This window comes from Erythrolamprus reginae, chromosome 6 (genome assembly GCF_031021105.1).
Source record: "Erythrolamprus reginae isolate rEryReg1 chromosome 6, rEryReg1.hap1, whole genome shotgun sequence".
NCBI classification, from domain to species: Eukaryota; Metazoa; Chordata; class Lepidosauria; order Squamata; family Dipsadidae; genus Erythrolamprus; species Erythrolamprus reginae.
In genome coordinates, this window is record NC_091955.1 from 88,430,204 (window position 1) to 88,453,650 (window position 23,447).

Consider the following 23,447-nt stretch of genomic DNA (forward strand, 5'->3'; position numbering starts at 1 on the left):
TCATGTCCCTCCTTTCCCTTCTGTCCTCCAGAGTATACAGATTGAGTTCATTAAGTCTTTCCTGATAGGTTTCATGCTTAAGACCTATACAGCCAATGACACACAGAACCCTGTTACCTTCCCACCAAAGTGGTACCTATTGATCTACTTGCACTTGCATGCTTTTTTCAAGCGCTAGATGGGCAGGAGCTGGAGCAAGTAACGGAAACTCATTCTTTGATCTTGGACCCAGACTGTCAGCTGCAAAGCTCAATGTCTTTAACCACTGAGCTATCACGGCTCCTAACAATGGTAGCAGCAAAAGTATATTTATTATTGGGGCTAACAATGCTTTGAAATGTGGCTGACAGCTGCTGAGCTGGAAGCGGTAAGGCGCAGATGGGGTAAAGTAATATTAGCCTTAGTAGTGTGAAGGAGGCTGTTTATTTTTTTCTGCCTCTTTGCCAGCTAACGTGTTTGAGCACAAGAGGAGACTGAACATATTTGAGCGTGCTGTAAGTAAACAAATCCCTTCCTTTAATCTGCAGAACTGAGAGCTTACACTGTTTGCAGATGGTGTCAATATGGAAAATCAATTTCCATTGTAGGTTTTCTCTAAGTTGGCTCCTCGCCTTCCTCCCTGTATTTCAACAGCATATGTCACACTTCTTACCATTCCTGCAAAAGCCACTTGTCGCTGGAAAGGAAAACCCATATCCGTCCGGGGGTTGATATACTTAGCAGCATCGCTGAAGTGTTTGGTGAGGCCTCTCCTGTTTTTTAGAAAGTCGTTTTTATTTGCTTGCTGGATCCAGGAGGAATCTGGCACAGAATAGCCGGAGAAAGATTTGGTTCCAAATTCAAGGCTTTGAGTATGGATCTCTTGTATGTTGGAATTTTTCTGATATGGAACTTTGTTTTTGCAATGATTCATAAGAAGAAGCAACAAAGATGGTTAAGGGGCTGGAGGATAAAATCAATGAAGAACGGTTGCAGAAGTTGGATTACTATTTTTAGACACAGAATTTTTAGACACGGAATTCTATAGTAATACTAACACTAACACTAACACTACTACTACTACTACTACTATTAATAATAATAATAATAATCGAGCTGCAACAACTTTGGCATAAGCCAGTGAAAGTGGTCCCAGTGGTACTTGGCACGCTGGGCGCAGTGCCAAAGGATCTCAGCGGACATTTGAAAACCATCAGAATTGACAAAATCTCCATCTGTCAATTGCAAAAGGCCGCTTTACTGGGATCGGCAAACATAATTCACCACTACATCACACAGTCCTAGGTGCTTGGGAAGCTCCTGGCTGGTGATGAAATACGAAATCCAGCATAGTGAGGACAGTTCTGATCTCTGGGGGGAGTTGATTCCAGAGGGCCAGGGCCGCCACAGAGAAGTCTCTTCCCCTGGGGCCAGCCAGATGACATTTTTTAGTCGACGGAACCCAGAGAAAGGCAACTCTGTGGGACCTCATCGGCCGCTGGGATTTGTGCGGCAGAAGACGGTTCTGGAGGTATTCTGGTCCGATGCCATGTAGGGCTTTAAAGGTCATTACCAACACTTTAAATTGCAACTGGAAACTGATTGGCAGCCAATGCAAGCCACGGAGAAAAGAACATTTTTTAACACTTTGAATGGTCCACTAGATGGGAGCTGACGAAGGAGAAGATTGAAGAGGCCTCTCTTTGCTGCTGTCCAATAGTCGTGTGGATTTTTGCAAGTCAGCTCAAGATTTCCATAAAACTGCCAAGGAAAAAGCCCTTGCTGTTCCTCACTTGCTCCATTAATCTTTGTTAGGAATCGCTCCAGCGATTTCCAAAAGGCCCATGAAATACTCACCTATGTATGTTGGCCTGTTTATATCATACACTTTGGCTGCAGCCTCTGCTGACAACTGTAGCAGATTAGTTCTCTGTAAGCTTTTTTTCAAAAAAACCGGATTTGAACATCAACCACCAAGCTGTTCAAATAAGAAGGTTTCAAAGGGGAGGGAAGGAAGGGGAGGAAGCAGAAAGGGAGAGAGATTAAACAAACATGTAGTGTACCACTTTGGACCTCTTCAGAACCAGCACATAGAAGAACTGGGTCCCCCCCCCCTCCATCTCCAGAATAAAATAGAATGGAATGGAATGGAATGGAATAGAATAGAATTCTTTATTGGCCAAGTGTGATTGGACACACAAGGAATTTGTCTTTGGTGCATATGCTCTCAGTGTGCATAAAAGAAATTTGAGGTACAACACTTAATGATTGTTGTAGGGGTCAAATAAGCAATGAAGAAACAATCAATATTAATAAAAATCTTAAGCATACAAGCAACAAGGTACAGTCATACAGTTATAAGTCCCGTCAACTAAACAATGTCGGTTGGCGGGCCCCAGGGGAAGAGCCTTCTCTGTGGTGGCACCGGCTCTCTGGAACCAACTCCCCCCAGAGATTAGAACTGCCCCTACTCTTCCTGCCTTCCGTAAACTCCTTAAAACCCACCTTTGCCGTCAGGCATGGGGGAATTGAAACACCTCCCCCGGGCATGTTCAATTTATACATGGTATGCTTGTGTGTGTGTCTGTTAGTATATGGGGTTCTTTTAAATCTTTAAATATTTTAAAGTTATTTGGATTATTTATGATTTGTTCTATCTTGTTGTGAGCCGCCCCGAGTCTTCGGAGAGGGGCGGCATCCAAATCTAAATAATTAAATAAATAAATAAATAAATAAATAAATAAATAAATAAATAAGTGGGAGGAAATGGGTGATGGGAATAATGAGAAAAAACTAGTAGTAATAGTAGTGCAGACTTAGTAAATAGTTTGATAGTGTTCAGGGGATATTTGTTTAGCACAGTGGTTCTCAACCTGGGGGTCGGGACCCCTTTGTGGGTAGAACAACCGTTTCACAGGGGTCACCTAACACCATGGGGAAAGACAATTTCCCCATGGTGTTAGGAACTAAAGCTTCTATTCTGGCGTCTTGGAACATATTTTTACAATCCGACCAATCAGGTGTTTACAGTGGGGGTGTCCCTCTGACCTTCCTGCCAATCAGCTTAAAGTTGGGAGAATTGGTGCTAGACTTATGATTGGGGGTCACCACAACAGGAGGAACTGTATTAAGGGGGTAGCGGCATTAGAAAGGTTGAGAACCACTGTTTTAGCAGAATGATGGTGTCTGGAGCAAAAACTCTTCTGTCTTGGTGTGCAGTGCTCTGTAGTGATGTTTTGAGGATAGGAGTTGAAACAATTTGTGTCCAGGATGCGAGGGGTCAGTAAATATTTTCACAGCCCTCTTTTTGACTCATGCAGTATACAGGTCCTCAATAGAAGGCAGGTTGGCAGCAATTGTTTTTTCTGCAATTCTGATAGAAACATAGAAACATAGAAGTCTGACGGCAAAAAAAGACCTCATGGTCCATCTAGTCTGCCCTTATACTATTTTCTGTATTTTATCATAGGATGGATCTATGTTTACCCCAGGCATGTTTCAATTCAGTTACTGTGGATTTATCTACCACGTCTGCTGGAAGTTTGTTCCAAGGATCTACTACTCTTTCAGTCAAATAATATTTTCTCATGTTGCCTTTGATCTTTCCCCCAACTAACTTCAGATTGTGTCCCCTTGTTCTTGTGTTCACTTTCCTATTAAAAACACTTCCCTCCTGGACCTTATTTAACCCTTTAATATATTTAAATGTTTCGATCATGTCCCCCCTTTCCCTTCTGTCCTCCAGACTATACAGATTGAGTTAATTAAGTCTTTTCTGATACGTTTTATGCTTAAGACCTTCCACCATTCTTGTAGCCCGTCTTTGGACCGGTTCAATTTTGTCAATATCTTTTTGTAGGTGAGTTCTCCAGAACTGAACACAGTATTCCAAATGTGGTCTCACCAGCGCTCTATATATCCTCTGAAGTCTGTGTCGGTCTTGTTGGGTTGCAGAAACAAACCAGGCAGTTATAGAGTATCTGGTGGAAAATAAAGGAAGCTGTTTGAAAAGGTCATTGAAAGGACATTCCTGTCAAGTGGCTGCAATCCAGGCAGCCCAGTCAACCTGTAGGAAATTTTCTTCCAGGTTTGATTCAAAACATCTTTTTTTTAAAAAAAAAAAGATGTCCCAGTTTCTCTAGATGCAGCAAAATTACGATGTGAATGCTTCCTGGAGCTGGGAAGTGCAATAGGAAGGAAAATGAAATTGACCACAAAGATATTGCCAGAAAAAAAAAATCTATGGCCAAAATTCCAGGACCTAATGGGGGCAGACAGGCAGGTAGACAGACAGACAGGTAAGCAGGCACATAGGTAGGCAGTCAGGCAGACAGGTTGGCGGGTAAGTAGGCAGTCAGACCCTCAGGCAGGTTGGCAGATAGGAAGGTAAGCAGGTGTTAATGCTATGTGCATAACTGATTGGGTGTTGCAATATGTAAAGCAAACCAGCAATGTATGTTTACAGACTTTAGTACATCATTGATTTAAGAGCTGGTGATGCAGTAAGCCGTAAAAGGGAGCCAGCAGCATCTCTCTTGGGGGAGAATTGTTGTAAGGATTACTGTGTGTAGTAAGAACTATGCATTCTTATGTCGGTTTGTGTTCTGCCCGTAATTACAGGGTAATTAGTCCAGGAAGACACACACCACACGATAAAAGGAAAACCCAAAAGTTTTTATAAACAGAAAAACAGAAACAGCTCCCTTTGTAAATGTCAAAGGGATTTTATGGTACACACAAGGTACAGGTGAAATGCAATTCAATTGCTCAACCAATAACTAGGAAATTGAGTCCAATTCTAAAGTCCAGAGAGTCCACACACAATCTTGCACAGCACAAAAACCACGATCTTGACGAAACAATGAATCAGATAAACTGCCATGAGGCTAACACACCAGGCTGCACTTTTATCTGTAGCACTAATTACAGCAGCCCCACCCAACCACAGGTGGCCTCATTTTCTCTTGTAATAATCCTTCAGTTGTTGTCTCCTATGCATCACTCTACGCATGCATGGATGTGTCATTAATTCTTGTTCAGAATCCAAGGATGATACAGATGATTGATCTCCTCCTAGGCTGTCTGCCAAACTCCCCTCTTCCCTGTCACTCACCCTTCCTTGGTCAGAGGAGACAGATTCTACTGGAAGCAAAACAGGCCTGCGGCATGTGGATGTCTCCCCCACATCCACCTCCACATTGCTTGGGGCAGGAGCTGGGCCAATGCTAACCACAACAGTTTGTATATGTATATGTATTGAGAAGATTGATAGATGTATTTGTGAATGACTACGATTGTTACTGCCTACGATATTTGATAGAGGTAAATAATATTTATATACTCAAGCTATCTGGTCTTGTTATATGTAGTACCACTCATATCTCTGGGTTATTAGCTGGATAACTTTGTAACTTGAGAGTAGCACTGTTTACTCTTCATCATCTAACAGCAGGCAGGCAGGCAGATAGGCGACAGACAGACAGACAGACAGACAGACAGGCACATAGATTTGTAGGCAGACAGGCAGGCAGGTAGGCAAGAAATCAGGCACAGAGACAGTTGACAGGTGGGTAGGTAGGTAGGCAGGTGGTAGACCAACAGACAGGTAGGTAAGCAGATAGGCAGGTAAGCAGACTTGCAGACAGACAGACAATTATCAAGTCATTATTTTTAATTCTCAGCAACCGCCTAAAAACGTGATTTCCTATCCAAGTGATTAAAGACTGCTATCATGTTCTCTCTCTCTCTTTTTTTGAATAAATAAATCAGTTCTTTAAACTGTTTCTTCTAAGACTTCTTTTTCCAGATTTATGATTAACCTGCTTAGCATTTTCTGCAGACATACTGCCAATATTGTTATTGAAACAGCATGTGAAACTCGGTACAATAATTTAAATACTTCCTGACAAAAGGAAAAGATAGCTGAATTGTTACCAACGAAACTGGGGCATTGACATCTTGTCCACATGATTCCCTACAGTATTCTCTACTACAATCTCTATACAAAGTTCTATTCAATTGGCACAGGCTAATTTTGATCCGTGGGTTTAAATACAGAAAAACTCTAGAAATGAAATGGATTCATTCATACATTCATTCATTCATTCATTCATTCATTCATTCATTCATTCATTCATTCATTATCTTCTATGCCGCCCAATCCTGAAGAACTCAGGGCTGAAAAATTTAAGACGGTGCTGAAAAATTTAAGACGGTGCTGAAAAAAACCAACCCCATGTCATTGTCAAGTGTCCAAATCCTGATCACATGACTATGGCAAGCCTGGGACCATTCTGAATCTCAGGATCGTAAGTTTGTTTGTTTGTTTGTTTGTTTATTCATTCATTCATTCATTCATTCATTCATTCATTCATTAGATTTGTATGCCGCCCCTCTCCGTAGACTCGGGCGGCTCACAACATATAATAAAACAATTCGCAACAAATCTAATAAATTAATTTTTTTTAAAAAACCCATTATTAAACCAGACATACACACAGACATACCATACATACATTGTATAGGCCCGGGGGAGGGGGGGAATGCCTCAATTCCCCCATGCCTGATGGCAGAGGTGAGTTTTTAGGAGTTTACAGAAGGCAAGGAGGGTGGGGGCAGTTCTAATCTCTGGGGGGAGCTGGTTCCAGAGAGTCGGGGCCGCCACAGAGAAGGCTCTTCCCCTGGTACCCGCCAGACGACATTGTTTAGTCAACGGGGCCCGGAGAAGGCCAACTCTGTGGGACCTAATCGGTCGCTGAGATTCGTGCGGCAGAAGGCGGTCCCTGAAATAATCTGGTCCGATGCCATGAAGGGCTTTATAGGTCATAACCAACACTTTGAATTGTGACCGGAAGTTCCTTTCTTGGTGCTGTGCTAACTTTGAATGGTTGCAAAATGAATGGTTGCAGGTTGAGGACTACTTTCTAATGGCTTGTAACTCTCATGATCTTGACCAGGGGTCTCCAATCTTGGCAACTTTAAGCCTGGCAGACTTCAACTTCCTGAATTCTGGGAATTCTGGCTTAAAGTTGCCAAATTTGGAGACCCCTGGTCTAGGCTACAGGACTTATGAATTGATTACAAAAGGTAATGTGAAGAATTTTCAGGCCAATGTATCTCAGAAAGTTGTTTTGAGAATGATAGAAAGTAGGGTCAGATATACTACACTAAGCTGTTTGGAGGAAAATTAACTAAATAAGCAAGTAAGATCAAATCCTTTAAGTTTGACAATGTCGATTTTAACAACAGGCTGGGTTGAGAAAATTGATCTATTTATTTATTTATTTATTTATTTATTTATTGGATGTGTATGCCGCCCCTCTCCGCAGACTCGGGGCGGCTAACAACAACAATAAAAACAGCATGTAACAATCCAATTAATAAAACAACTAAAAACCCTTATAATAAAACCAAACATACACACAAACATACCATGCATAACTTGTAATGGCCTAGGGGGAAGGAATATCTTAATTTCCCCATGCCTGGCAGCATAAATGAGTCTTGAGTAGTTTACGAAAGACAGGGAGGGTGGGGGCAGTTCTAATCTCCGGGGGGAGTTGGTTCCAGAGGGCCGGGGCCGCCACAGAGAAGGCTCTTCCCCTGGGGCCCGCCAAACGACATTGTTTCTTCCACGGGACCCGGAGAAGGCCAACTCTGCGGGACCTTATCGGTCGCTGGGATTCGTGCGGTTGCAGGCGGTTCCAGAGGTAATCTGGTCCCATGCCATGTAGGGCTTTAAAGGTCATGACCAACACTTTGAATTGTGACCGGAAACTGATCGGCAGCCAATGCAAGCCACGGATGAGAAATTTAGCCAGCAAAACTGTTAAACAATCATGTTAATCTATAATGTAATTAATTCCTTTGGCCATAGCAGCTCATATGACTGCAACAACTGTACAGTATTTTGTTCACATAGGTTTGTGGTTTTAGCAAATTTCATGAACTCAGTTGTTGAGTAGGAGTTGGGAAGCTGATGTATCATGTTAGCCTGAAGATGTCCTCAATAGGTTTGTCATGTCCAAATTAAGCCGGTCCAAATGAAGCATTTTAAAATCCCACTGATTTCAGTGGGAAAATTTTAATCCCTCTTTGACTTTCTACTGAAACCACTGGGATTTAAAATAACTCCCTTATTTGTGCTTTTAAGCATGTTAGTTTCCAAACCTGCTAGACCAAAATATTTCCTCCATTAAAAAAAAAGAGTATTTATACAGCTTGTGGAAATTATCCAACATGAAATTAAAGCCAATACTTTCTTGACTCTCTTCCTCTCAGGTCTGTTCACCATTTCACCGGACGTCCCTGCCAAATAAAGCAAAACATTTATCTTATTAAGATCTTATAGGAGTCCAGTAGGAGAACTTTTCATGTTGTCATTTGGCTTGCCTGTGAAAGTTTCATTCATCTTCGTGTGTACCAGGATGCGTTTTAAAGGATCACAAAAGGAGTGACTTGGAAAAAACCTTCCAAGTCTCTTAGGGCAGAAGTCCACGAATCCATAAAACAGGATTTCTTTCCTTTCCTTTCCTTTCCTTTCCTTTCCTTTTCTCTTCTCTTCTCTCCTCTCCTTCTTTCCTTCTTTCCATTCTTTTCCTTTCCTTTCCTCCTTCTTTCCTTTCCTTTCCTCCTTCTTTCCTTTCCTTTTCTCTTCTCTCCTCTCCTTCTTCTTTCCTTCTTTCCATTCTTTTCCTTTCTTTTCCTCCTTCTTTCCTTTCCTCCTTCTTTCCTTTCCTTTTCTCCTTCTTTCCTTTCCTTTCCTTTTCTCTTCTCTCCTCTCCTTCTTCTTTCCTTCTTTCCATTCTTTTCCTTTCTTCCTTCTTTCCTTTCCTTTCCTCCTTCTTTCCTTTCCTTTCCTATCCTTTCCTCCTTCTTTCCTTTCCTTTCCTCCTTCTTTCCTTTCCTTTCCTCCTTCTTTCCTTTCCTTTCCTCCTTCTTTCCTTTCCTTTTCTCTTCTCTCCTCTCCTTCTTCTTTCCTTCTTTTCCTTCTTTCCCTTTCCTTTCCTCCTTCCCTTCCTTTCCTCCTTCTTTCCTTTCTTCTCTCCTTTCCTTTCCTCCTTCTTTCCATTCTTTCCCTTTCCTTTCCTCCTTTGGTCCTTTCCATTCCTTTCTGTTTCTGTTGGAAAGTGCAGACAAGAGCAACAAAGATGATTAGGGGCCTGGAAGCTAAAACAAATGAAGAACAATTGCAGGAACTGGGCATGGCTAGTTTAATGAAAAGAAGGACTGGGGAGGCATGATAGCAGTGTTCCAATATTTCAGAGGTTGCCACAAAGAAGAGGGAGTCAACCTATTCTCCAAAGCACCTGAGGGAAGAACAAGAAGCAATGGGTGGAAACTAAAGCTACCTTTGAAAAGTATTTGGAAAAATCATATCATGCAGAATGCAGCTGCGAGAGCAATCATGGGCTTCCCAAGGTATGCCCATGTTACACCAACACTCCGCAGTCTGCATTGGTTGCCAATCAATTTCCGGTCACAATTCAAAGTGTTGGTTATGACCTATAAAGCCCTTCATGGCATCGGACCAGAATATCTCCGGGACCGCCTCCTGCCGCACGAATCCCAGCGACTGATTATGTCCCACAGAGTTGGCCTTCTCTGGGTCCCGTCGACTAAACAATGTCATCTGGCAGGCCCCTGGGGAAGAGCCTTCTCTGTGGTGGCCCCAACCCTCTGGAACCAGCTCCCCCCTGAGATTAGAAGTGCCCCTACCCTCCTTGCCTTTTGTAAACTCCTTAAAACCCACCTCTGCTGTCAGGCATGGGGGAATTGAGACATCTCCCCCGGGCCTATACAATTCAGGCTTGTGTGTATGTCTACTTTAATAACGGTTTTTAAAAATGTTTTTAAATTATTAGATTTGTCTTGAATTGTTTTATTGTTGTTATGAGCCGCCCCGAGTCTACGGAGAGGGGCGGCATACAAATCTAATAAATAAATAAATAAATAAATAAATAAATAAATAAATAGATAGATAGATAGATAGATAGATAGATAGATAGATAGATAGATAAGTAGATAAGTAGATAAGTAGATAAGTAGATAAGTAGATAAATAGATAAATAGATAAATAGACAAATAGACAAATAGACAAATAGACAAATAGACAAATAGACAAATAGACAAATAGACAAATAGATAAATAAGGAGAGAAACAACATAGAACTAAGGAGACATTTCCTGACAGAACAATTAATCAGTGGAACAGCTTGCCTTCAGAAGTTGTGAATACTCCAACACTGGAAGTTTTTAAGAAGATGCTGGATAACCATCTGTCTGAAGTTGTGTTGGGTTTCCTAAGCAGGGGGTTGGACTAGAAGACCCCCAAGGTCCCTTCCAAATCTGTTGTTATTTAACAAAATAACAGTATAACAGAGTTGGAAGGGATCTTGGAGGTCTTTTAGACCATCCCCTGCTCAAGCAGGAGATCCTATTTATTTTATTTATTTATTGGATTTGTATGCCGCCCCTCTCCGTATACTCGGGGCGGCTAACAACAATAATAAAAAACAGCATGTAAATCCAATACTAAAACAACTAAAAAAACCTTATTTTAAAACCAATCATACATACAAACAAACATACCATGCATAAATTGTAGAGGCCTTGGGGGAAAGAGTATCTCAGTTCCCCCATGCCTGATGGCAGAGGTGGGTTTTAAGGAGCTTACGAAAGGCGAGGAGGGTGGGGGCAATTCTAATCTCCGGGGGGATTTGGTTCCAGAGGGCCGGGGCCGCCACCGAGAAGGCTCTTCCCCTGGGCCCCGCCAAACGACATTGTTTAGTTGACGGGACCCGGAGAAGGCCCACTCTGTGGGACCTAACTGGTCGCTGGGATTCGTGCAGCAGAAGGCGATCCTTGAGATAATCTGGTCCGGTGCCATGAAGGGCTTTATAGGTCATAACCAACACTTTGAATTGTGACCGGAAACTGATTGGCAACCAATGCAGACTGCGGAGTGTTCGTGTTATATGGGCATTATACATTATATACATTATACATTATATATATATTATTCATATATACATTATACATTATATATCCTTGTTTTGTATATAATATTGTTTGTTTTATTGTTGTTTTTTAATTGGAAAAATTGCAGTATTTTTTTTTAAAAAAGAGTTGAAGTCCACAGGTCTTAAAAGTTGCCAAGGTTAGACTGCCAAGCTTATCTACATGAAAAGAAGCAAACTCAGAGAAACATCAACAATCCAATCGTCTGCGCTTCGTAGCCCTTAAATTGTCTTAGAGAAAGGACCATTTTCAAGCCTCATTACTCAGCTAACTTACAGTTTGGCCATGCGGACAATGTGAACTTTACTGGTTTTATTTTGTTGCTAACTCAGGAGACAGGAAGAATAACAATTAGTGCAGCCACAGGAACAGACTGTAATGGATCATATTCTTGGAAAACCTTTAAGTTGCAATATTGCGGTTGTTAAGTGAATCGTGTGATTGTTAAATGATTTCAAGAGATGACTTTGTTTGTGGTAAGTCGGCGGGGAAAGTCTCAAATGGTGATCTAGACCAGTGTTTCCCAACCTTGGCAACTTGAAGATATTTGGACTTCAACTCCCAGAATTCAACTCCCAGAATTCTGGGAGTTGAAGTCCAAATATCTTCAAGTTGCCAAGGTTGGGAAACACTGGTCTAGACACTGCAACTGTAAATATATTGCTAGTTGCAAAGCGTCTGAATTTTGAATGAGAATAAGTTCCTCCCAGAGCACCAGAAGGGAATTAGAATGGACAGAAATTTGTTCCAACTGACATCAACATTGGACTTGAAACTTGTGGTTGGCATTCATCTCTTGTTTAAAACCAGAATGAGGTAGGTTTTTTTGTTTCTTTCTTTCAGACGTAACATACATTGTCCACACATTAAATCAGGGGTCCCCAAACTTATCAACTTTAAGACTTGTGGACTTCAACTCCCAGAATTCTCCAGCCAGCATAGCTAGAGTTGAAGTCCACAAGTCTTAAGGTTGCCATGTTTGAAGACCTCTGAGGTAAATAATATGTGAGGATCATGGCTGGCTAAGGAATTCTGGGAAATGAAGTCCACAAGTCTTAAAGTTGCCAAGTTTGAAGACCTCTGAGGTAAATGATAAGTGAGGAGCGTGGCTGGCTGAGGCATTCTGGGAAATGAAGTCCACAGTTGCCAAGTTCGAAGACCTCTGTGGTAAATGATATGTGAGGAGCATGACTGCCTGAGGAATTCTGGGAGTTGAAGTCCACAAGTCTTAAAGTTGCCAAGTTTGAAGGCCTCTGCCTGAAAGGCTTACACATTTTTTATCGCATATATACACATATTGTTTTTAATTCTGCCTGAATCTCCTTTGGACAAGGGCTTAAGAAATTACTAACACTTTTAGAAGTGTCACCATTATAGTTAAAATATTAATCCCTTTGAACAAAGCCAGATGGTTTCTAACAGACACGTCCAGTTGAAGGTTTTCATTTTCAGACCAGCTTTGACGTTACAAGGGCACTGGGAACCTTCTCACAGTCCTTGTTGTTTGCTGTTAAGAGTTTCACTTGGGAAAGACTTGACACCAGGAAATTTCCACTGAGACTGAAAATCTACAAGGGATATGTGGGCCCTGTTTGCTATTTTCGGTTTTCCTCATTCGCAAAGGAACATCCTGAAATGTCTCCCAAGCTTTTGTTTACACAAGGTAAGGAGAAGTTTAGTTATCTTTTTAAAATATATATTTTTATTTTCGTACTTTTCACCCTTAACCCTCCCCCTCCCTTCCCTCAGTTTTTTTCTTATTCGTAGCCCCAGCCAGCTCAGAGTTCTAGACAATTTCTTCTTTATAATAATAATAATAATAATTATTATTATTTATTAGATTTGTATGCCGCCCCTCTCCGAAGATTCTATGAAGACTTTATGTCTTCATTGGCCTTATCCCTTTCCACCCATGCAAAATAAAGTTTCCATTTTTTTCTTATCCTTTCAGCTTTTTCTTCCCATAAACTCTTCAGTGAGATAATATGAGTTATTTCCATTTGTACTTTTCAAATACAGTGGTACCTCATCTTACGAACGCCTCTTCTAACGAACTTTTCAAGATACGAACCCGGTGTTTAAGATTTTTTTGCCTCTTCTTCCGAACTATTTTCACCTTACGAACCCAAGCAGCTGCTGCTGGGATGAAGGGGTTTCTTTTCCCCCCTTTTTTTGAAGAAAGAAAAGGGAGGGGCTGCTTGGAGTAGGAAAGATTTTGCAGAGAACAACGTGCTTGCAAAGGAACTGAAAGGGTGTCTTTTTAAGAAAGAAAAGGGAGGAGGGAGGGGCAGCTTGGGGGAGGAAATTTTTTGCAGAGAACAACGTGCTTGCAAAGGAACTGAAAGGGTGTCTTTTTAAGAAAGAAAAGGGAGGAGGGAGGGGCAGCTTGGGGGAGGAAAAGTTTTGCAGAGAACAACCTGCTTGGAAAGGAACTGAAAGGGTGTCTTTTTAAGAAAGAAAAGGGAGGGGCGCCCCCCTTGCCTTTCTTCCTTCCCACTCACCCTTTAGCCTAGCCTTGCTTCTTCCACCCGCCCCCTTTAGCTGCTCCTTCCTGCCCTCTGTTCGCCTCCCTTCTAAAGTTTGGGATTTTCCTGAAGGATTTGCACGCATTATTTGCTTTTACATTGATTCCTATGGGAAACATTGTTTCATCTTACGAACTTTTCACCTTACGAACCTCCTCCTGGAACCAATTAAGTTCGTATGATGAGGTACCACTGTATATAATCGTTCTATCATTTTAGTGTCCATTTACTTTTATCCTTCCATCCATATACTATAGCTGCATGAGCAGCTTTTATCCTAGTCCTTGTAACACTAGGAGAAGTTTAGTTATTGTGATCAAACTTGAAGTCTCTTGATTTAGACTTGGCCAGCTAGCCACAAGCAAGTCTCTCTCCTCTCAACAAACATGGATAACCTTGGCAAGGATTGCAGGCTTGTTTTACAAGAATTCTCTCCCAGCTTGTAATAGTGGCGTCTACAGCTGTCTAAGCAGGCGCGCTGCGAATATATATCTCATCTGATTTTCCCCTGGGAATTGTGGTCCCTCGAGCCAGAGTAGAACTCGGGAGAACAGCTCCCAGGCACATTCCCAAAACAAACACACCTAGGAACGAGGGGCTATGGAGAGGGAAGGAAGAAAGTCATAGGCTGGATGCAAAAAAACCCCCATAGAGTTGATATGAGAAGAAGCTTATTTAGTTTAAAGATGCTGCTTAAGCCATCGACTTCTGTAATGCAAGGCAATTACAGGCAGTGATGGGCTCCTATGGGTACCGTCAGCTACGCAGAACCGGTAGAAAAATTTTGGTTAGGTATTTATTTATTTATTTATGGGATTTGTATGCCACCCCTCTCGGTAGACTTGGGGCGGTTAACAACAGTGATAAAAACAGAATGTAAAAATCCAATACTAAAACAGCTAAAAAACCTTGTTATAAAACCAATCATACATACAAACATACCATGCATAAATTGTAGAAGCCTAGGGGGAAAAGAATATCTTAGTTCCCCCATGCCTGACGGCAGTGGTGGGTTTTGAGGAGCTTACGAAAGGCAAGGAGGGTGGGGGCTGCTCTAATCTCTGGGAGGAGTTGGTTCCAGAGGGCCGGGGCCGCCACAGAGAAGGCTCTTCCCCTGGGCCCCGCCAAACGACATTGTTTAGTTGACGGGACCCGGAGAAGGCCCACTCTGTGGGACCTAACTGGTCGCTGGGATTTGTGCGGCAGAAGACGGTCCCTGAGGTATGCAGAACTGATAGAAAAATTTTGATTTTTTTCTTTTTTTTTTCCTGTCTGGGCTCTGGGTATGTATTTCCTATCGCAGTAAATGAGGTTGTATTGTATTTGTATTTATTAGATTTGTATGTCCCTCTCCGAAGAAGAGTATGTATACTGCTCAAAAAAATTAAAGGAACAAACAACCCAATATAACTCCAAGTAAATCAAACTTCTGTGAAAACAAACTGTCCACTTAGGAAGCAACACTGATTGACAATCCATTTCACATATTGTTGTGTACATTCAACAAAGTATTCAATGAGAATATTTCATTCATTCTGATCTAGGATGTGTTCTTTGAATGTTCCCTTTATTTTTTTGAGCAGTGTATATAATTTTTGAAGAGCTCTCTCTCTCTCTCTCTCTCTCTCTCTGTGTACATACACATACAGTTTAAATAGTAGATAATGTATATTTTGGTGTGCCTGTGTGTAATATGTATGTACACATATGGCATATAGATATAGAATTAAATAGTATGTTTTGGATGTTCAGTAATAGTAATGGAAATTGTATCTCTCTGAGGCGAGGAGAGGCCAGGCACCCTAACCCAAACCCTTGATGTGAGTGATGTCAGGTTGGCCACCTTTAAGCCAGTCACATGACCTTCAAGCCACCCCCTGGTCACATGATCATCAAGCCACTCCCACCTGGTCACATGGCTAGAAAGCCACACTCACAAAATAGTCCACACTCACACAGTATGAAGTAAAAATTTTTGCAGCCCTTCACTGATTACAGGTAATCCTCAATTTACAACATTTTGTTTAGAAACCACTCAGTTACAAGGGCAATGAAAAGAGTGATTTATGACTTATTCTGTGCATAAGCAGAAGCAAAAAAAAAGTCAAAAATTAGTTAAAAAAAAAAAGGCACCATGCACTAACCAGGAAAGACAGCACTGGATCTGTCATGCGCAAATTGCGCAATCGGCGGGCCACAACCGGACTACCGCACCAGGGCACAGCAGACGGAAACCACCTCTGGTCTGAATACTTTAGAATGGGGAAGGGCTATTAGCTATCTGCCATCTTGCCATCTTTGACCCCTCTCACTGACCCTTGTTCTCCTTATCAGTACCTGAAGTCTTATACACCTGCTGGAACCCCCAGAGAATTCACCAAAACATGTCATCTTCTTTTTAATTCGTTATTTTGAAAATATTTTAGATAGGAAGGGGGTATTGCCTTTGTACATAGTGACAGATGCTCACATCCTGGTTTTAGATTTTAAAATAGGGGATTTTCCTCTGTAAAAAAATGGTTCTCAAAGGGTCTGTTTCATAAAACCTATTAAGTTTGGTTTTAAACAGAAAACAATAACCCTTAACTGATTCAAAAACGCAAGAGAGTAATAGGAGCAAATTATCTCCCGCTCTCCCTCCTTCCTCTCTTGTTTCCTTCCTCCCTTCTTCTCATCCCTGCTCCCTCCCTCCCTTCTTTCCTTCTTCCATCCTCCCTCCCTCCCTCTCTCATTCCTTCTTTCCTTCCTCCCTTCCACTCATCCCTGCTCCCTTCCTCCCCCCTTCCTTCTTTCCTCCCTCCCATCACTCCTCCCTCCCCCTCCCTCCCTCCTTCCTTCCTTCCCTCTCTCTCTCCTTCCTTCTTTCCTTCATCCCTCCCATCACTCCTCCTTCCTTCCTCCCTCCCTCCCATCCATCACTCCTCCTTCCTTCCTTCCTTCATTCCGTCCTCCCTTCCTCCCTCCCTCCCATCACTCCTCCTTCCTTCCTTCCTTCCTCCCTCTCTCCCTCCCATCACTCCTCCTTCCTTCCTTCCTTCCTCCCTCCCATCCATCACTCCTCCTTCCTTCCTCCCTCCCTCCCTCCCATCACTCCTCCTTCCTTCCTTCTTTCCTTCCTCTCTCCCTCCCATCACTCCTCCTTCCTTCCTTCCTTCCTCCCATCCATCACTCCTCCTTCCTTCCTCCCTCCCTCCCTCCCTCCCATCACTCCTCCTTCCTTCCTTCCTCCCTCCCTCCCTCCCATCACTCCTCCTTCCTTCCTCCCTTCCTCCCTCCCTCCCTCCCATCACTCCTCCTTCCTTCCTCCCTTCCTCCCTCCCTCCCTCCCATCACTCCTCCTTCCTTCCTTCCTCTCTCCTTCCCATCACTCCTCCTTCCTTCCTTCCTTCTTCCCTCCCATCACTCCTCCTTCCTTCCTTCCTTCCTTCCTCCCTCCCTCCCATCCATCACTCCTCCTCCCTCCCTCCCTCCCATCACTCCTCCTTCCTTCCTTCTTTCCTTCCTCTCTCCCTCCCATCACTCCTCCTTCCTTCCTTCCTCCCTCCCTCCCATCACTCCTCCTTCCTTCCTTCCTTCCTCCCTCCCATCCATCACTCCTCCTTCCTCCCTCCCTCCCTCCCTTCCTCCCTCCCATCACTCCTCCTTCCTTCCTCTCTCCCTCCCATCACTCCTCCTTCCTTCCTTCCTCCCTCCCATCCATCACTCCTCCTTCCTTCCTCCCTCCCTCCCTCCCTTCCTCCCTCCCTCCCATCACTCCTCCTTCCTTCCTTCTTTCCTTCCTCTCTCCCTCCCATCACTCCTCCTTCCTCCCTCCCTCCCTCCCATCCATCCATCACTCCTCCTTCCTTCCTTCCTTCCTTCCTTCCGTCTTCAAATCGAAATGCAACCTGAACAATCCTTTTCTCTTATCCCGTGCAATTATTTTCAAAACAAACAAACAAATAAACAAACAAACAGACCAATCCCAAATCGCCCCTTTGTCTGCTTTGGCTTAAAGGTCATTTTATATCATTAATAGCATTAGACTTCAGAACAAGATCATCTTGACTTACATCAGATGGAAAGGAACATTTCCAACTGCCCATTCCCCTTGAAATCTCTCTCCGCTCTAATCCCAGGAGACTTTCGGTCTGGATGCCAAAAAATCATGAAATATTTATATATCAGATTTTATTTACAAATGCTGGTTTCCTGTGAGAAATACCAACTGATGCCAGATGCTGCTCAAGAGATGATGTGTGCTTAAAATGATGGGCCAAAATGGCAATGTGCATTTCAGAAGAGCTTTGGATAGTCTGTTAGGCAGGAAAAGGGCTAACATGACCTTGGTGGTAGTTCATACATTGAGTGTATCCATAGTTAAGCAGATAGTGGCTTTAGTCTGGCAAGATTCTGTCTGTAGGCAAAAAAATTACTTTATTTTAACGTACCAGAGGCGTACTAGTACTACTCTACAAAGCCTTGGTTAGACCACACCTAGAGTATTGCATCCAGTTTTGGTCACCACACTACTGTAGGATTGGAGGAGTGGTGGAGAATTGGCATGGTAGTAGTGCTTGTGAAGAGTACAAGTGCACTAGAGTGCCTTCCGTCTCCTGTCCTATTGCTCTCCTATATCTCCTATACCTTTCTTCTATTCCTATATCTCTTCTTCTATTCTTTCATTGATATGTTCTATTCCTATATCTTCTTTTCTATTCTTTCTTATATATATTTTACTATGAGTATCTCCTCTATAACCTTCATCCTGTATTTTACTATGTGTATATAGATATATACCCACTAAAACCCTCATTGTGTATTGGACAAAATAAATAAATAAATAAAAAATTCTAGGAGATCACAAGTTAAATTTGAACAAAAGAATGATGGAGGCTGCTAAAAAAAGTCAAATGCTATTTGTGGATGCATAATGTGTGACATATAGAGTTCAGATTATGGGAAGTAGCTACCCATTCTATTCAGGCTCCATTTGGAATATTGAGTGCCTTTCTGGGCACAAGACAACCAAGAGGAGATATTTGTTTGTTAAAATTATTTGCTGCCTATCTCACCCTAGGGTTACTCAAGGCAGCTTACAACAATCAAAATGAAAAAAAGGAAAAGAAGTGTAAACAACAGAAGTAAGTTATGAAACAATAGAATTTATTTATTTATTTTATTTTTATTTTATTCATTTGTCCAATACACAAATAAATAAACAATGAAAAAGAAAACAAAGAGAATACAGCAATATAAGCATAAATGATGGGCATTAAGGAAGTAGGGAGGAAGAAGAAAGATTTAATAACAGAAATCTTCAGACAACTTAAAGAATATCATATAGAGAAGGGAATGACTTGTTCTCTGTTACGCCAAAGCACTGATGGACTCCTATGGGTATGGTCAGGTATGCAGAACTGGTAGAATAATTTTGGTCAAGTATGCAGAACCGGTAGAAAAAAAATTATTATTTTTTTCTTTTCCCCCCTTCTGGGCATGTTTTTCCTATTTCAGTAAATGAGGTTGAATGTGTATAATTTTAGAAGAGCTGTGTTTGCGTGTGTGTGTGTGTACATACACATACAGTTTATATACTAGATAATGTATTTTTGTGTGTGCCGGTGTGTAATATGTATGTGGCATACATACATAGAATTAAATAATATATTTTGGATGTTTAATAATAGTAAATAGATAGGGAAATTGTATCTCTTTGAGGCCAAGATAGGTCAGGCATCCTAACCCTAACCCAAACCCTTGACGTGAATGATGTCAAGTTGGCCAGTCACATGACCGTTAAGCCACCCTGGTCACATGATTGTCAAGCCACTCCCACCTGGTCAAATGGCCAGCAAGCCACACTGACAAAATAAGCCACGCCCACAGTGTGGTAGTAAAAAAAATTTCAGCCCTTCACTGCTCCATAGGCAATGTCTTGAAACTATAGAGCAGTGATGGTGAACATGTGGCACAGGTGCCACAGGTGGAACGCGGAGCCATATCTGCTGGCACACGAGCCGCTGCCCTAGCTCAGCTCCAACGTGTATATATGTGGGAACCAGCTGATTTTTGTCTCGCACAGAGGCTCTGGGAGGGCATTTTTGGCTTCCAGGGAGCCTCTGGGAGGATGGGGGAGGGTGTTTTTACCCTTCCTCGGTTCCAGGGAAGCCCTTGGAGCCTGGGGAGGGTGAAACATGAACCTTCTGGGCCCATCAGAAGTTAGGAAACAGGCCGTTTCCAGCCTTCAGAGGGCCTCTGGGAAGTGGGGGAATCTGTTTTTGCCCTCCCGAGGCATTGAATTATGGGTGTGGGCACTCACACATGTGCGATAGCATGCACACATCCTCTTTCGGCACCGGAGGGAAAAAAGGTTCACCATCACTGCTGTAGATGTTGGATCCTTGCTGGAATAAGGACTGCACTAAAAGGAACTCGTCTGGGTTTTAGTCTAATGGGGGCCACTTTTGGGTCTAGGTTAAGGGATATTGGTGTTCCCACATAACAACCCAAAGTGTTACTAAATACATCAGAAAACTCATCAAATATGCAAGAATATACATCAGGGGTCACTGAGTGAATTCCCGATACAGACAACCCTAGTTTGGTAAACCAGTCCCGCCCCAAAAGAGATGGTAGGGGGATTAGCTACAATTATTAATGGAAGAATTCCAGAATATGCCCCTTTTTTAACATGAAATTTTCTGTCCTCTGGACACAACAGTAGAGAAATAGATTCTGGTTAGAATGTAGCAGGATTCTTCTAGCTGTTAACCATGGGGATAGGTTCTTTCATGATTTTGCAAGTTTTTCAGGGAAAAGCTCAAATAAATCTCTCCAAAATCATTTAGCAGATCCTGTAGTGAGTAGACGTGGACTAGTTGACCTCCGAGAAACTTTCCAAATTTAAGGTTCTTTTTTTAAAAAAGCGGGGGGGAGGGGAGAAGCACTTATTATCCCAAAATAGACTAAGAGAGATTTCATTTGCTCAATGGCTCCAACATTGTTTGGGGCGGGAATGGAAAATGTTCAGGGGAACATATAACAAGGAATAATTAGAATCCTGAACAGTACGTTACAAGTCCTACTTTTAGTTCTCCGTGTTGCCTATTTCAGTTAAAAATGAAATTGGGGGATCATTGTGTAGCGAGGCCTTATGACAAAGTACAAGACGTTCCCGAAAACTTGTCGAACATGAAAAACATTTTCCCCTGTATTCTTATAGCAACCCAGTGTTTGCCAATTAATGAATCACCAATGGCACCACGATATATTTATGGAAATCAGCAGATTTGGGGGGGTGAGGAAGGGAAAGTGGTCTTTATTTTCTGGCAGTATTTTTTTTAAAACAAAACCACACGTATTTCGATAGAACGTTTGGTCTCATGGTTAGAGAAGGATGAACCTTTTGAATAACAGCTAAGGTCAGGCCGTCGCGGCAAAAGAGGCTAAAACTGAGGTTAGCAAGAATGAGAAGTTAAACCAGGCTGTCAATGATGGTCTACTACCAGAATGGTAAGATGCTACTTTTCGGTAGCCATTTTCTGGATCTGTGCACAACTGCATACTCCTGATGCACCTATGTGTACTCTCGCGCGAGATTTGGCTTTTGCGCATGCACAGCAAGCAAAATCTTGTGTGAGGATATACTCATAGTAAAATATATCTAAGAAAGAATAGAAGAGAAGATATAGGAACAGAAGAAGTTCTGGAGACCTCACCTACAAAAAGATATTGACAAAACTGAACGGGTCCAAAGACGGGCTACAAGAATGGTGGAAGGTCTTAAGCATAAAATGTATCAGGAAAGACTTCATGAACTCAATCTGTATAGTCTGGAGGACAGAAGGGAAAGGGGGGACATGATCAAAACATTTAAATATGTTAAAGGCTTAAATAAGGTCCAGGAGGGAAGTGTTTTTAATAGGAAAGTGAACACAAGAACAAGGGGACACAATCTGAAGTTACTTGGGGGAAAGATCAAAAACAACATGAGAAATATTATTTTACTGAAAGAGTAGTAGATCCTTGGAACAAACTTCCAGCAGACGTGGTTGGTAAATCCACAGTAACTGAATTTAAACATGCCTGGGATAAAACATATATCCATTGTAAGATAAAATACAGGAAATAGTATAAGGGCAGACTAGATGGACCATGAGGTCTTTTTCTGCCATCAATCTTCTATGTTTCTATGTTTCTAAGAAAGGTATAGGAGATATAGGAGAGCAATTGGACAGAGGACGGAAGGCATTCTAGTGTACTTGTACTTGCCCCTTACTGACCTCTTAGGAATCTGGAAAGGTCAACCCTGGATAATCTAAGTTTAAAATGTTGAGGTTTGGGGATGACACTATGGAGTCCGGTAATGAGTTCCACACTTCGACAACTCGGTTACTGAAGTCATATTTTTTACAGTCAAGTTTGGAGCGGTTAATATTAATTTTAAATCTGTTGTGTGCTCTTGTGTTGTTGTGGTTGAAGCTGAAGTAGTCGCCGACAGGCAGGACGTTGCAGCACGTGATCTTGTGGGCAATACTTAGATCATGTTTAAGGCGTCTTAGTTCTAAGCTTTCTAGGCCCAGGACTGAAAGTCTAGTCTCGTAGGATATTCTGTTTCGAGTGGAAGAGTGAAGGGCTCTTCTGGTGAAGTATCTTTGGACATTTTCAAGGGTGTTAATGTCTGAGATGCGATATGGGTTCCAAACAGATGAGCTGAATTCGAGGGTGGGTCTGGTGAAATAATTTAATAATAATAATTTATTAGATTTGTATGCCGCCCCTCTCCGAAGACTCGGGGCGTCTCACAACAATAATAAAAACAATATAACAGTGATACAAATCTAATATTAAAAGGAAAAAAAAGTTTTGTAAGCTCTGGTAAGTAGTGAGAGATTGCCAGAGCAGAAGCTACATAGGATTAGGTTTACAACTCTTGAAGCCTTCTTGGCTATGTTGTTGCAGTGGGCTTTGGCACTTAAATCTTTTGTTATTAGTGTACCGAGGTCTTTAACCGAGTGGGGGTTATCTGTGATAATTTGATTATTCAGTTTGTATTTGGAGTTCAGATTCTTTTTCCCAATGTGTAGGACACATTGCATGAAAACGCACGAAAAACATTTGGTATAGGAAGAATCATACCCAGCCTCTGCCAACTGCCTGCATAATTCCATGCCTTCCGAGGGTCTTTTATTTAATCCTCTCTTTTAAAGATATTGCATAATGACGGCAATAAAGCAAGCCCATTTTCATTTCGGCACTTAGGGATTGGCCAATTGTAAGTGGATTAAAAAGAGAAGCAACCGGGGACAAAATTTGGACAACTGAATCTCATTCATTACAAAGCATCCTGCCATCAAGACATCTTTATTCAAATTGCCCCTACGAAAGCAATAATAAGGAATACAATAAGTGAGGAAAACAAATATGGGGCAGATTAAATTATACCATTATTAGTTCTCTGGCGTTGCCTATTAAAATTCAGAGGCAGAGTTCCTCTGTATTAGAGCAAACTTGGAAGGAACAAAAACAGGAAAGTAGTTACGTTAATCTGTGGGAATCTGCCCTCAAGGGAAATTTGGATCGAATGACACCATCAGATATTTACTCAAGGGTGGCTGTGAAGAGAAGAGAGTTAAACGTAATTTATTATAAATATGGAATGAATATGACTGCTGTACAAAAATTTCCTTCTCATCTATGTCTTCTACCAGAGATGTGGGAATTAGAGAGTTCTGCACCCTATCTTAGCAGTTCCTAGGTGCTAGCTGTTCTGTCGGGCTCTCTGGTACACTCCTCCCAAAAATTCACAGGTACAAATTTCAGACACACACACGTTTGAAAATTCAAAACAATGTTCTTTATAATGAAAAGTCACTTAAACTAAGCCCTCTTTTGGTATAGCAAAGAGCACTCGTCTCCAAACAAACTGGTAATTTGTACAAG